We start from the raw sequence: 15,225 nt of genomic DNA on the forward strand, positions 1-15,225 counted from the left end.
GCATTCTCACATAGGTATTCCTCTTGTCCAGATGGGTTAGGGCAGTGTGCAGTGTGGTTGAGATTGCATCGTCCGTGGATCTATTTGGGCGGTGTTTCAGGGAGCGTTTTACAGTGATGAGTGGAGGTCGTTTGACCGCTGACCCATTACGGATGCAGGCAATGAGGCAGTGATCGCTGAGATCTTGGTTGAAAACAGCAGAGGTGTATTTAGAGGGCAAGTTGGTTAGGATGATATCTATGAGGGTGCCCGTGTTTAAGGCTTTGGGGAGGTACCTGGTAGGTTCATTGATAATTTGTGTGAGGTTGAGGGCATCAAGTTTAGATTGTAGGATGGCTGGGGTGTTAAGCATGTTCCAGTTTAGGTCGCCTAGCAGCACAAGCTCTGAAGATAGATGGGGGGCAATCAGTTCACATATGGTGTCCAGAGCACAGCTGGGGGCAGAGGGTGGCCTATAGCAGGCGGCAACAGTGAGAGACTTGTTTTTAGAGAGGTGGATTTTTAAAAGTAGAAGTTCAAATTGTTTGGGTACAGACCTGGATAGTAGGACAGAACTCTGCAGGCTATCTTTGCAGTAGATTGCAACACCGCCCCCTTTGGCAGTTCTATCTTGTCTGAAAATGTTGTAGTTTGGAATTAAAATGTCTGAATTTTTGGTGGTCTTCCTAAGCCAGGATTCAGACACAGCTAGAACATCCGGGTTGGCAGAGTGTGCTAAAGCAGTGGATAGAACAAACTTAGGGAGGAGGCTTCTAATGTTAACATGCATGAAACCAAGGCTATTACGGTTACAGAAGTCGTCAAAAGAGAGCGCCTGGGGAATAGGAGTGGAGCTAGGCACTGCAGGGCCTGGATTCACCTCTACATCGCCAGATGAACAGAGTAGGAGTAGAATAAGGGTGCGGCTAAAAGCAATAAGAATTGGTCGTTTAGAACGTCTGGAACAGAGAGTAAAAGGAGGTTTCTGGGGGCGATAAAATAGCATCTAGGTATAATGTACAGACAAAGGTAAGTTAGGATGTGAATACAGTGGAGGTAAACCTAGGTATTGAGTGATGAAGAGAGAGATATTGTCTCTAGAAACATCATTGAAACCAGGAGATGTCATTGCATGTGTGGGTGGTGGAACTAATAGGTTGGATAAGGTATAATGAGCAGGACTAGAGGCTCTACAGTGAAATAAGCCAATAAACACTAACCAGAACAGCAATGGACAAGGCATATTGACATGAAGGAGAGGCATGCTCAGTCGAGTGATCAAAAGGGTCCAGTGAGTGGAGAGGTTGGTTGGGGGTCACGGCGATCCAGACAGCCAAATCGGCAGCAAGCTAGCATAGGAGCAAGCTAGCATAAGATGGAGGTCTGTTATTAGCCAACTCTTGCGTTCCGTCAGTAGATTAGTGGGTTTCCGTGTGGTAGAGGGGATGAATCCAAATCACACAACAACAACAAAAATAAAAACAATAGATATAGTTATAGAGGCCCAAGAAGAAAAATAAATAAATAAAAATAAAATAAAATAAAAATTGTCCGATTGTCTATTCAGATAGCAGCCAATAAGATAGCCAACGGCTAGCAGGCCGCAGATGGGCGCCCAGGCAACGTTGCGCCGGAGGAGCCAGCCGGACAATTCCCTCGGGTAGACAACGTCGGCAGTCTAGCCGTGAAGGCCCGGTGGGGCTCCGCGTAGGCAGCAAAACGGGTCCGGATAGGTGACTGCAGCCCAGGAGTGATTGATGGAACTCTTCAGCTGGCTAGCTCCGGAACAATTGATGTTAGCTCCGGAATCGACGAAAGCCGATAGTCACACGGATAGCAGCTAGCTAGCTGCGAGATCCAGGCATGGACGTCTAGAGCCAGCGGCCGAAATCCAGGGACATGGAGAGAAAAACTGGTCCTATATGTTCCGCTCCGAGCCGCGCTGCGCTGCACCGCGCCGCACAAAACTGGCGACAGACCCTCGAGCCAAAGGACAGCCGACGACCACAAACCGCGGTCAGCTGAGCACCAACGATTAGCCAGCAAACAAGCTAACTAGCTTCTGAACTAGCCCCTGAACCAGCTTCAGAGTAGCTTCTGGACCAGCATCTGGCTAGCTTCCGGCTAGCTTCTGGCTAATTTCTGGCTAGCCTCTCGGAGGATCACAGATCTGAGGTAAATAATACTTTTTTATATAAATATAAATTGGTGAAGCGGATTGCAGGAGAGTGTTCTGAAGATGAGTTTTTGGAAAATTAAAAATGTATGTGAAAAAAAAGTTGTAAATATATATATACACGGGACACGACAGGACGAGGACAAAAATACGTCTGAACTGCTATGCCATCTCAGCTAAAAAAAATTTAAAAAAATATATATATATCATATAGCTTGCTTGTGAATGACAAGGACTAGGAAGTTTTCTTGTGGGATAAAAAAAACCTGTCCAAATCTACACTGGAGTTGCTGATCAAGATGACATTGAGTGTTCCTGAGTAGCCTAGTTACAGTCTGACTTAAATCGTCTTTGAAATCTATGGCAAGACTTGAAAATGTCTGTTTAGCAATGATCAACAATCAACTTGACAGAGGAAGAATTTGGAAAATAATAATATTGTACAATCCAGGAGTGCAAAGCTCTTAGAGACTTACCCCCAAAACCTCAAACCTGTAACGGCCACCAAAGGTGAATAATACGTTTAAAAAACTTCATAAAAACATGTTTTCACATTGTCACTATGGGTATTGTGTGTATATGTGTGATAAAATGTAATACTGCAAAATATATATATATAATTCTGAATACAAATGTTTGGTGCAAATCCAACACTATCAGTGAGTAACACTCTTCATATTTCAGCAGGAAAATCACCTAAAACACCAAATCTACACTGGAGTTCGATATTTCTGTATTTAATTATCAATACATTTGCACAGGTTAATAAACCCTTGTTTTCAAGGGGGTGAGAAAAAAAAACAATTTAACAAATGTTTTATGAATACTTTCTGAAGGTACTAACTAGGAATAAAGTGTCAGACTGTAAAGAGTAGTAGCAGCGTAGGTGACGAGTCAAAAAAGAGCAAAACGATAGTTAAATAGTTAACCATATAACTACCCGGACTAACTATTTAGCAGTCTTATGGCTTGGAGGGGAAGAAGCTGTTCATGGTCCAGTCAGTTCCAGACTTGGTGTATCGGTACCGCTTGCTGTGCGGTAGCAGAGAGAATATTCTATGCTTTGGGTGCCTGGAGTCTTCAACAATTTTTAGGGCCTTCCTCTGACACCGCCTGGTACAGAGGTCCTGGATGGCAGGGATCTCAGCCCCAATGATGTACTAGCCATACGTATTACCCTCTGTAATGCCTTGCGGTCGGATGCCAAGTTGTTGCAATACCAAGTGGTGATGCAGCCAGTGAAGATGCTCTCAATGGTGCAGCTGTAAAACGTTTTGAGGATCTGAGAGGCCATGCCAAATCTTTTCAGCCTCCTGAGGGGGAAGAGGCGTTGTTGTGCACTCTTCACGCCTGTTTTGATGTGTTTGGACCATGATAGATCCTTAGTGATGTGGATAACAAGGATCTTGAAACTCTCAGCCTGCTCCACTACAGCCCTGTCGATGTGAATGGAGGTGTTCTCTGCCCTCCGTTTCCTGTAGTCCAAGATCTGCTGCTTTGTCTTGCTGACACTGAGGGAGAGGTTTTTGTCCTGACACCACGCTGCCAGGTCTCTGACCTCCTCCCTATAGGCTGTTTCATCATCATCTGTGATCAGGCCTACCACTTCATATGGGACTAAGAAGGGGACTAAGCACCCACCCCTGAGGGTCAATATTAGGGTTGAATATTTTCCCTATATTTCACAAATGTTCCATCCCGAGAATAAATCACTTTTCTTCTGGGTGACCCAGTGTTTCCCGCTAAAACTGGAAGTCTCATTCAAAAGCATTATGAAGCATATAAATATGTTTGGATTTGATTAGAGTTTTGCATGAGTTCAGCATGAACATTCAAACCTGACGTTACCTGAGCCTTTGAGCCATATATTAAATACATTTTATGAGCCCTACATTAACAATATTTAATGATCCAAAGCCCAAAAAAGCCTAAATGATTGTGCAGTTATGCAACACATATATTATAAACTGTAGGCTATTGCACATTACGCAACACAGAAAAACATAAAAGCCCATAGATGTAGCTAGTTGTATGCTCTCTGGATAAATAAATTAAACAAGCTCCAGTAGGCTAATCTTTTTGTTTGAACTGTATTACTGTACTGTATTATATGGAATAGAATTATGAATATGGTTCAAACCAGGATGAATCAGAAAAGAACATGCGCAGTTCAGTGTTGCTTGCCTTAAAGCGAACACTGCCTTTTTTTCAAGTTGCAGGTTTTGTCAGGCTTGTGCTCATCAGGGCCAGTCCTGGTCTGTCCCTGAATGGGAGACCAAATGTAGCTGGAAGTGGTGAAAATAAATACATGTAATGTGTGGAATTTTGAGGGACAAACACGTGAAAAATGATCATGTTAAACTTCACATGTGTCTGAACACCATGCGCCTGACTTGTGAAAACAAGCAACTATTATTTGTATTTTTTTAAGGGTAGCCACAGAAGAGGGTCAGTATGCTGGGATCTGACAGTAAGGCTTCTCTCTTTTCCTGGAAATCACATCATTCCCCCCAACCACCGACACAGACTCATCCCCCAGCGATGTTACTTGTTATGCACTACTATACCACTCCCTCTCCACCCCACTGGCCAGTCCAGCCACATACTGGTGGGAAAATCTTGTGGTTCGTTGTTATACAATACGTATTCCTCTGTGGTTACGACAGGCTGAAAAAGGTCCACCTCCTCTGTCTCACCTGGTCACCCCATATTAGCTGTAAATCACCTGCTTAGAGTCACCAGAAAGACACACACTCACCAACCTGATGTCACATACACGACAAGCAAAAATATCACAATAAACAGGTTTGTATACTATCTCTCCAGAGCCGTGGATAGAGATAAATATGGCTCTGCATCTCTCTATTTGCTGTACTTACAGTATTTTATCAGACAGTGTTGACAATGAAGGCTAGTCATGGAAGATTCTTAATCCTTTCTCAGTTGAAACAGCATACACAATGATAGAATATGATGGTTGAATATGATACTGTTACAGAGATAGATAAGTATATAGTGTCCCCAAACAATGAGCTTAGCTACTTTATTAATGAGCAAGTGTTGGTTTGTTTCACCATGGAAATGCAAATACATATTTTCTGCTTTTCTTCTATACTCCTCTCATAGCCTTATCACTTTGAGCATATATTAGTGTGTGTGGTCATGTGTGTTACATTGTTTATCATTTAAAAGATAGACATAATGTATATATATCATTCCAATAGCTTCTTGCTCTGTCCGCAGCCACACTAGGTACAGCATATACTGTACAAGCAAACACTCACCAAATACTACGCATTTAACTTGGTTTGACAGTGTAATGTGCAACCAAACACTGACATCTAATATTCACTGTGCAATATAATGTGATATCCATACCCAAAGAACATCGGAGGTGGCATATGAGATGGACTATACGTTTTAAACAAAAGGGGTAGTGACACAAACCAGACACATACACACCAGACACACACACACAATGCTAAACCTGTGCCCTCCAGCCTCCCTCCAACCCTCTTCTAGTTGTGTGACAGACAGATTTTCATTGCATTGAAGATGCTGCATAAGTGTGTGTGTGTGTGTGTGTGTGTGTGTGTGTGTGTGTGTGTGTGTCCGTCCAGCTCTCAAACTAACACCAAACAGTCCATCAGTTCACAGCCAGCTCCATCGCGGCAGTCCAATTTATACACCTATAAATATACATTTACAGACTTCTCTTCCAACCAGAACAAATATAAACACATTTACACATCAACAACACCACATACTCTGAGAGATCAGTCAGCACCTTAAATCACAACTAAACTCAGCTAAACAGGAAAGTCTTCAGTAAGTCTGGTATCTTTGACCAGCGGTGTCAAAGACATTTATGTTATACCAACATCAAAGTGGCCACACATCATTGAAGGTTCTCAATAAAGAGTTATTAAACATTTCTAACATGTTAATTTACGATAAAGACACGTAGATATGTTTTTCAATAAACACTTGGTTTGCTATGAAGTTGAGGGATGGGGCTCATTTCAATTCAGTTCATTTATTTAGCCTTTAACAGGAATTTGTCTCACATTCAAGAGCACTGAGTTTAGACCACATTAAACCCCAGCTACATTATGTTTAAAATATTTTGCATACAGTACCAGTTTAAAGTTTGGACACACCTTCTCATTCAAGGGTTTTTCTTTATTTTTACTATATTCCACATTGTAGAATAATAGTGAAGACATCAAAACCATGAAATAACACATATGGAATCATGTATTAACCAAAAAGTGGTAAACAAATCAAAATATATTTTATATTTGAGATTCTTCAAAGTAGCCATCCTTTGCCTTGATGACAGCTTTGCACACACTTGGTATTCTTTCAACCAGTTTCACCTGGAATGCTTTTCCAACAGTCTTGAAGGAGTTCCCACATATGATAAGCACTTGTTGGCTGCTTTTCCTTCACTCTGCGGTTGAGGTCAGGTGATTGTGGAGGCCAGGTCATCTGATGCAGCACTCCATCACTCTATTTGAGCCCTGTGTATGGGCTCAAATAGCCCTTACACAGCCTGGAGGTGTGTTGGGGATTTTTCCTGTTGAAATACAAATTATAGTCCCACTATGCACAAACCAGATGGGATGGCTATCGCTGCAGAATGCTGTGGTAGCCATGCTGGTTAAGTGTCCCTTGGATTCTAAATAAATGTCTCCAGCAAATCACCCCCACACCACATCACACCTCCTCCTCCATGCTTTTCACTTTTGGATGAATAGCGTGCCCAGAGTGAACTGTCTCCTACTCTGTCCCAGATGCTAATATATGCATATTATTATTAGTATTGGATAGAAAACACTCGGAAGTTTCTAAAACTGTTTGAATTATGTATGTGAATATAACTCATATGGCAGGCTAAAACCTTAGAAAAATCCAACCAGGAAGTTGGACATCTGAGGATTGTAGTTTTTCAAAGCTTGGCCTACCGAATACACATTGAGATATGGACAAAGTTGCACTTCCTACGGCTTCCACTAGATGTCAAGCACCTTTAAAAATTTGAATTAGGATTCTACTATAAAGGAGGGGCTCATAAGACCTCTTTGAGTCAGTGGTCTGGCAGAGAACCTCGGTCTCATGATGCGTGCTCCCGACAGAGTTACCTCTCGTTTCAGTGCTTTTCTACAGACAATGGAATTCTCCGGTACGAACATTATTGATGTTTTATGTTATAAACATCCTAAAGATTAATTCCATACAACGTTTGACATGTTTCTAAAGGACTGTAACCAAACTTTTTGAGTTTTTGTCTGGATGAAGTGCCTGCGCCTCATGAAGATGGATTACTGGCCAGAACACGCTAAAAACAAGTGGCTATTTGGACATAAATGATGGAACTTTATGGAACAAATCAGTCATTTATTGTCGAACTGGGATTCCCGGGAGTGCCTTCTGATGAAGATCATCAAAGGTAAGTGAATATTTATGGTGTTGTTTCTAACTTTGTTGATTCCAAAATGGCGGATATTCCTCTGGCTGTTTTGAGTTCTGTGCGCCGATCTCAGATTATGCTTTTTCCGTAAAAAAAAAAAGAAATCTGACACAGCGGTTGCATTAAAGAGAAGTCTATCTTTAATTCTGTGAATAACACTATCTTTTATCAATGTTTATTATGAGTATTTATGCTAAAATCACCGGATGTTTTGGAATCATAAGATTACTGCACATAAGGCGCTAATGTAAACTGAGATTTTTGGTTACAAATATGCACATTATCGAACAAAACATACATGTATTGTGTAACATGATGTCCTATGAGTGTCATCTGATGAAGATCATCAGAGGTTAGTGATTCATTTTATCTATATTTCTGCTTTTTGTGACTCCTATCTTTGGCTGAAGCCAGAATAGGCATATAACTGATAACATTGAAATGAAGACACTTTGTAGTTTGTAGAAATGTAAAAATAATGTGGGAGTCTATAACACAATAGATACACTGTACCTGATTAGCTTAATCAGGTAATATTAATTACAGAGAAATTATTTTATAGAATAGCATGTCATATCACTTCATCCGGCATAGCCAAAGACATGACATGAGTTTGCAGAGGAACTACCATGTAATAAACTTGAACAGCTAGCTGTCTCCAGCATTACTGCACTATCGCCACCTCATAGTACGCACACACACAGACACGCACGCACGCACGCACGCACGCACACACGCACACACACACACACACACACACACACACACACACACACACACACACACACACACACACACACACACACACACACAAGCTAGCAGGCAACCACACACACACACGCACACACCAACTGTAGTCCTAGGCCTAGCCTCCACTCCCTTCAGATAACTATGTCGGCCAGGGGTCAGTGGACTGAAGATATCGAGCTGTAAAGGCATTCTTCATGGCACCTTAATCAATGCACATATACCATATTAGTTACAAGCAGACCTGGGTTAAAATACTATAAGACATCTTTCAACAACTAGCTTACCTGGATTGCCAGAGGGACGGGGGTTGCAGTTGTAGGAATATTCTATTGGTTTATTAAGCTCGTGGAAGCACAGAAAAAGTATTTGATATGATATCAAATAGCATTTGAACCCAGGTCTGATTACAGGGAACTTTGATTTATTTGTGCAAAGGCATGCAACTATAGTGAGTACATATTGGTTATCAAAGCAGTTATTGAATGATTCAATATGAAAAGGGTGACAATGTAAAGTTGGCACTTCAAACGATATTGAACACAGATTGCTGTGTGTGTTTATGGCACGTTGTGTGGTACACCTGGGGGCGAGAGAGAAGGCTTTGAAATTAACACACTAGCTAGCTGGATCGACCATGAATCAGTCACACACACGAACACAGACACACAGACGCACATACACACGTTCATCCATCATATTCCCGTTTTTCGTCACCTCATCATCAGCTGCGGTCATTAATCGCCTTTGACTACCCTGAAGGCCGTCAGTGACTCAGAGTTGGGCACAGTGTCACGCACAGGCACACACCCCTCAGTGGGCCCCTCAGTGGGCCCCTGGTTTCAGAGAAAGATAAGTGTCAAGGTAAGAAACTCTCTATCCTTCTCTCAAAAATTTCTACAGAGATTTTGTATAATTTCAGCCAGTAGTTTTGAGAGTAGTGCTCACGACCCAAAACGGGTCCCTGATAACTGTGCACAACGTCATCCATTTCGTATGATATTAAATTACATCCTGAAAATCATATAATACTGAATGTTGAGAATGTGTAGGTGCTTACACTATAAAAGGGACGAGCGCGCAACTCACGTGAACTAAATATTTGATCCATTGAATGCAAGGAGACTATATTATGCATGTGCAATCCAAAACAGAATGTTTAAATAATACCAATGTAGATTTCACGATACAATTCAATCTCTTTAAGCCAACGCACCTACGGTACTTCCAACACACACACAAACACACACACACACACACACACACACACACACACACACACACACACACACACACACACACACTAATGCAGCGTTGAAGTTCTCACAGCGATAGGGCATCAAGAGGAATATTGAAGAATAACTGAAAATATGTTTGTCACACAACTATAGGGTTGGAGGGAGGCTGGAGGGCACAGGTTTAGCATTGTGTGTGTGTGTGTGTCTGGTGTGTATGTGTCTGGTTTGTGTCACTACTCCTTTTGTTTAAAACGTATAGTCCATCTCATATGCCTCCTCAGATGTTCTTTGTTTATGGATATCACATTATATTGCACAGTGAATATTAGAAGTCAGTGTTTGGTTGCACATTCCACGGTCAAACCAAGATAACTGCGTAGTATTTGGTGAGTGTTTGCTTGTACAGTATATGCTGTACCTAGTGTGGCTGCGGACAGAGCAAGGAGCTATTGGAATGATATATATACATTATGTCTATGTGACATCAGGTTGGTGAGTGTGTGTCTTTCAGGTGACTCTAAGCAGGTGATTTACAGCTAATATGGGGTGACCAGGTGAGACAGAGGAGGTGGACCTTTTTCAGCCTGTCGTAACCACAGAGGAATACGTATTGTATAACAACGAACCACAAGATTTTCCCACCAGTATGTGGCTGGACTGGCCAGTGGGGTGGAGAGGGAGTGGTATAGTAGTGCATAACAAGTAACATCGCTGGGGGATGAGTCTGTGTCGATGGTTGGGGGGAATGATGTGATTTCCAGGAAAAGAGAGAAGCCTTACTGTCAGATCCCAGCATACTGACCCTCTTCTGTGGCTACCCTTAAAAACATACAAATAATAGTTGCATTTTTTTCAAGTCAGGCGCATGTTGTTGAGACACATGTGAAGTTTAACATGATCATTTTTCACGTGTTTGTCCCTCAAAATTCCACACATTACATGTATTTATTTTCACCACTTCCAGCTACATTTGGTCTCCCATTCAGGGATAGACCCTAATGGGCTTCAGAGGGGTGAAGGGTGACAAAACCTGCAACTGGAAAAAAAGATCATTAAATATCAAATCAAATCAAATCAAATGTATTTATATAGTCCTTTGTACATCAGCTGATATCTCAAAGTGCTGTACAGAAACCCAGCCTAAAACCCCAAACAGCAAGTAATGCAGGTGTAGAAGCACGGTGGCTAGGAAAAACTCCCTAGAAAGGCCAAAACCTAGGAAGAAACCTAGAGGAACCAGGCTATGATGGGTGGCCAGTCCTCTTCTGGCTGTTTCGGGTGGAGATTATAACATAATATGGCCAAGATGTTCAAATGTTCATAAATGACCAGCATTGTCAAATAATAATAATCACAGTAGTTGTCGAGGGTGCAGCAAGTCAGCACCTCAGGAGTAAATGTCAGTTGGCTTTTCATAGCCGATGATTAAGAGTATCTCTACCACTCCTGCTGTCTCTAGAGAGTTCAAAACAGCAGGTCTGGGACAGGTAGCACGTCGGGTGAACAGGTCAGGATTCCATAGCCACAGGCAGAACAGTTGAAACTGCAGCAGCAGCACGGCTAGGTGGACTGGGGACAGCAAGGAGTCATCATGCCAGGTAGTCCTGAGGCATGGTCCTAGGGCTCAGGTCCTCCGAGAGAGAGAAAGAAAGAGAGAAAGAGAGAATTAGAGAGAGCTTATTTAAATTCACACAGCACACCGGATAAGACAGGAGAAGTACTCCAGATATAACAATCTGACCCTAGCCCCCCGACACATAAACTACTGCAGCATAAATACTGGAGGCTGAGACAGGAGGGGTCAGGAGACACTGTGGCCCCATCCGATGATACCCCCGGACAGGGCCAAACAGGAAGGATATAACCCCACCCACTTTGCCAAAGCACAGTCCCCACACCACTAGAGGGATATCTTCAACCACCAACTTACCATCCTGAGACAAGGCCGAGAATAGCCCACAAATATCGCCGCCACAGCACAACCCAAGGGGGGGCGCCAAACCAGACAGGAAGATCACATCAGTGACTCAACCCACTCAAGAGCACCAGTAAGCCAGTGACTAAGCCCCTGTAATAGAGTTAGAGGGAGAGAATCCCAGTGAATATTGTTAATGTAGGGCTCATAAAATGTATTTAATATATGGCTCAAAGGCTCAGGTAGCGTCAGGTTTGAATATTCATGCTGATCAAAGCTCCAATCAAATCCAAACATATTTTTATGCTTTTGAATGAGACTTCCAGTTTTGGCGGGAAACACTGGGTTACCCAGGAGAAAAGTGATTTATTCTCGGGATGAAACATTTGTAAAATACAGGGAAAATATTAAACCCTAATATCGACCCTCAGGGGTGGGTGTTTACTCCCCTTCTTAGTCCCACATGAAGTGGTAGGCCTGATCAGAGATGATGATGAAACAGCCTATAGAGGAGGTCAGAGACCTGGCAGTGTGGTGCCAGGACAAAAACCTCTCCCTCAGTGTCAGCAAGATAAAGCAGCTGATTTTGGACTACAGGAAACGGAGGGCAGAGAACACCTCCATTCACATCGACAGGGCTGTAGTGGAGCAGGCTGAGAGTTTCAAGATCCTCGTTATCCACATCACTAAGGATCTATCATGGTCCAAACACATCAAAATAGTAATGAAGAGTGCACAACAACGCCTCTTCCCCCTCAGGAGGCTGAAAAGATTTGGCATGGCCTCTCAGATCCTCAAAACGTTTTACAGCTGCACCATTGAGAGCATCTTCACTGGCTGCATCACCACTTGGTATTGCAACAACTTGGCATCCGACCGCAAGGCCCTACAGAGGGTAATACGTATGGCCAGTACATCACTGGGGCTGAGCTCCCTGCCATCCAGGACCTCTGTACCAGGCGGTGTCAGAGGAAGGCCCTAAAAATAGTTTGAAGACTCCAGGCACCCAAATCATAGAATGTTCTCTCTGCTACCGCACAGCAAGCGGTACCGATACACCAAGTCTGGAACCGACTGGACCATGAACAGCTACTACCCCTCCAAGCAATAAGACTGCTAAATAGTTAGTCGAACGCACACACGCACAACTGTGGCTGTGTGTGAGGATTCTCTGTGATATTGTATCTTCAGTTGCCTTCGGGGCCAGGGGAGAGACTAAGGGAGATCACAGGTAGGGTTAGGTGACAGAAACATAACTAAGCACCCATTTCTCTTTGTGAGATCATGTGTGTGTGTGTATGCGTGCATGCGAGAGAGAGAGAGAGAGAGAGAGAGAGAGAGAGAGAGAGAGAGAGAGAGAGAGGGTGACAAATGCATTTTATGATAATATGTCAAATATTTGCCTTCTGTTCTGCCCCGAGCGGGAGTCGAACTCACAAGCGTCTACACAACAACACACGGAACTCAAAGCAAACCGTGTAAGGTGACAGATCAAGAGACTAGTCTGTGAATTCATGAATCCATGAAAGACAGTTGGCGTTAGACCTCCTAGAAGGTGACGTTATCGATGTACTCCAGCCAACACGCTACAGGCGACGTTTACGTCACATACACATACACGCACACCTTTATCCTGTGTGTTTTCTCCTAAGGTACCCTGGCACAGCTATTTGGCTCACCTTTCCCTCAGCCCTACATCAGCCTGTTCTTATTAGTGTATATTTCACAGGACACATATACACCATATATCCAAAAGTATGTGGACACCCCTTTAAATTTGTGGATTTGGATATTTCAGTTAGACCCGTTGCTGACAGGTGTATAAAATTGAGCACACAGACATGCAATCTACATAAACACACATTGGTATTAGAATGGCCTCACTAAAGAGCTCAGTGACTTGGATGACACTTTTCCAACAAGTCAGTTTGTCAAATTTCTACCCTGCTAGAGCTGTCCCGGGTCAACTGTAAGTGCTGTTATTGTCTAGGAGCAACAAGTCTAGGAGCAACAACGGCTCAGCCGTGAAGTGGTAGGCCACACAAGCTTACTGAATGGGACCGCTGAGTGCTGAAGTGTGTAGCATGTAAAAACGCATTTGTCCTCGGTTGCAACACTCACTACCATGTTCCAAATTGCCTCTGGAAGCAGCATCAGCACAAGAGCTGTTCATCTGGAGCTTCATGACATGGGTTTCCATGGCCGAGCAGCAACACACAAGCCTAAAATCACCATGCGCAATGCCAAGCTTCGACGGGAGTGTTGTAAAGCTCGACGCCATTGGACTCCAGAGCAGTGGAAACGTGTTCTCTGTAGTTATGTAATCAACCTTCCCCATCTGGCAGTCCGACGGACAAATCTGGGTTTGGCGGATGCCAGGAAAACGCTACCTGCCTGAATGCATAGTGCCAACTGTAAAGTTTGGTGGAGGAGCAATAATGGTATGGGGCTGTTTGTCATGGTTCAGACTAGGCCCCTTAGTTCCAGTGAAGGGAAATCTTAACACTACAGCATGGAAACATGATTCTGTGCTCCTAACTTTGTGGCAACATTTTTGGGAAGGCCCTTCACTGTTTCAACAATGCCCCCGTACACAAAGCGAGGTCCATACAGAAATGGTTTGCCGAGATCGGTGTAGAAGAACTTGACTTGACTATCAAACACCTTTTGGATGAAATGCAATGCTGTCTGCGAGCCAGGCCTAATCGTCCAACATCAGAGCCCGACCTCACTAATGCTCTTGTGGCTGAATTGAAGGAAGTCCCCGCAGCAATGTTCCAACCCCTAGTGGAAAGCCTTCCCAGAAGAGTGCAAAGAGCAAAGAGAGGACCAATTCCATATTAATGCCCAAGGTTTTGGAATAAGATGTTCGACGAGCAGGTGTCCATATACTTTTAGTCATGTAGTGTACATGTCATTCAACGGTCAGTTGACAAGGCTAATGGAGTCTTTCATTGGAAATACTGTTGTGTAACAACATAGACTAGTCCATGGAAGAATATTCACCAGAGTTAAATACTTAACTCAAAACAGTTGGCTTAGCCACTACAACATGAATGGATACATGTTGGTCTTAGCATTAAAACACTTTTTTACTTAGAAATGACTTAGAAATTATTGATCCATCTGCATTAGGGTCATGTTCAATAGGCATGCAACAGATTCAAACTTTTAATAACTGAGAATATTCAATAACCCAACTCAACGCAGACACATTGTTTTTTTTGTTTTTTTTACAGAAAACTAAAGAAATTGGTGTTCATATTGGTCAAATTCAGGTTGTACCTCGCAGTTTTCTCCCTACTGAACGCAACCCTGCATGATGAGAGGAAACTCTCATTCCCTCTGTTCAGTCCCATACTCAGTCAGTCAGTCAGTCATTCAGTCAGTCAGTGGAACCGTGATGTCAAAGGGAGACGCTTAGCGGCTATGCTACGTTACGCTAATCAGGGGTCAGAGGTCTGCGCTGTCTGTGTGTTCTGAACCTTACTTCCTGGAAACACAGAGGACTTTTTCCATCACCACTTCCAATGGATTCCCCCAGGCCTGTAGGGGCTGGAGCTGTGGCGTCTCTTTCTCTCTCATTCTCTCTCTGTGTCTCAATCGACTCCCCCATCTCTCTTTCTCTCAGTCGGTTTCTACCTAGCTCCTCTATCTCTGTCTCTCTGTCCCATGACTCTCTCTCCAGCTCTCGCTC

At 43.2% G+C, this 15,225-nt stretch overlaps 1 long non-coding RNA gene across 3 annotated transcripts in view; it reads right to left on the reverse strand.

Annotated features, from left to right (window-relative positions):
- Positions 1-15,225, reverse strand: part of LOC149972554 (uncharacterized) — a 365,695-nt gene that overhangs the window by 57,449 nt on the left and 293,021 nt on the right. The window contains exon 3 of one of the 3 annotated variants that reach the window (XR_016491035.1): positions 11,221-11,244. The exons of the other annotated variants lie outside the window; for them this stretch is intronic. This is a non-coding gene — a long non-coding RNA (uncharacterized LOC149972554). Of the gene's footprint in view, positions 1-11,220; positions 11,245-15,225 lie in introns of those variants that run through there. 3 annotated transcript variants of the gene reach the window in all.

The sequence above is a fragment of the Oncorhynchus mykiss genome, chromosome 23 (assembly GCF_057628025.1).
Source record: "Oncorhynchus mykiss isolate SJ-2025 chromosome 23, ASM5762802v1, whole genome shotgun sequence".
Taxonomy (NCBI): Eukaryota; Metazoa; Chordata; class Actinopteri; order Salmoniformes; family Salmonidae; genus Oncorhynchus; species Oncorhynchus mykiss.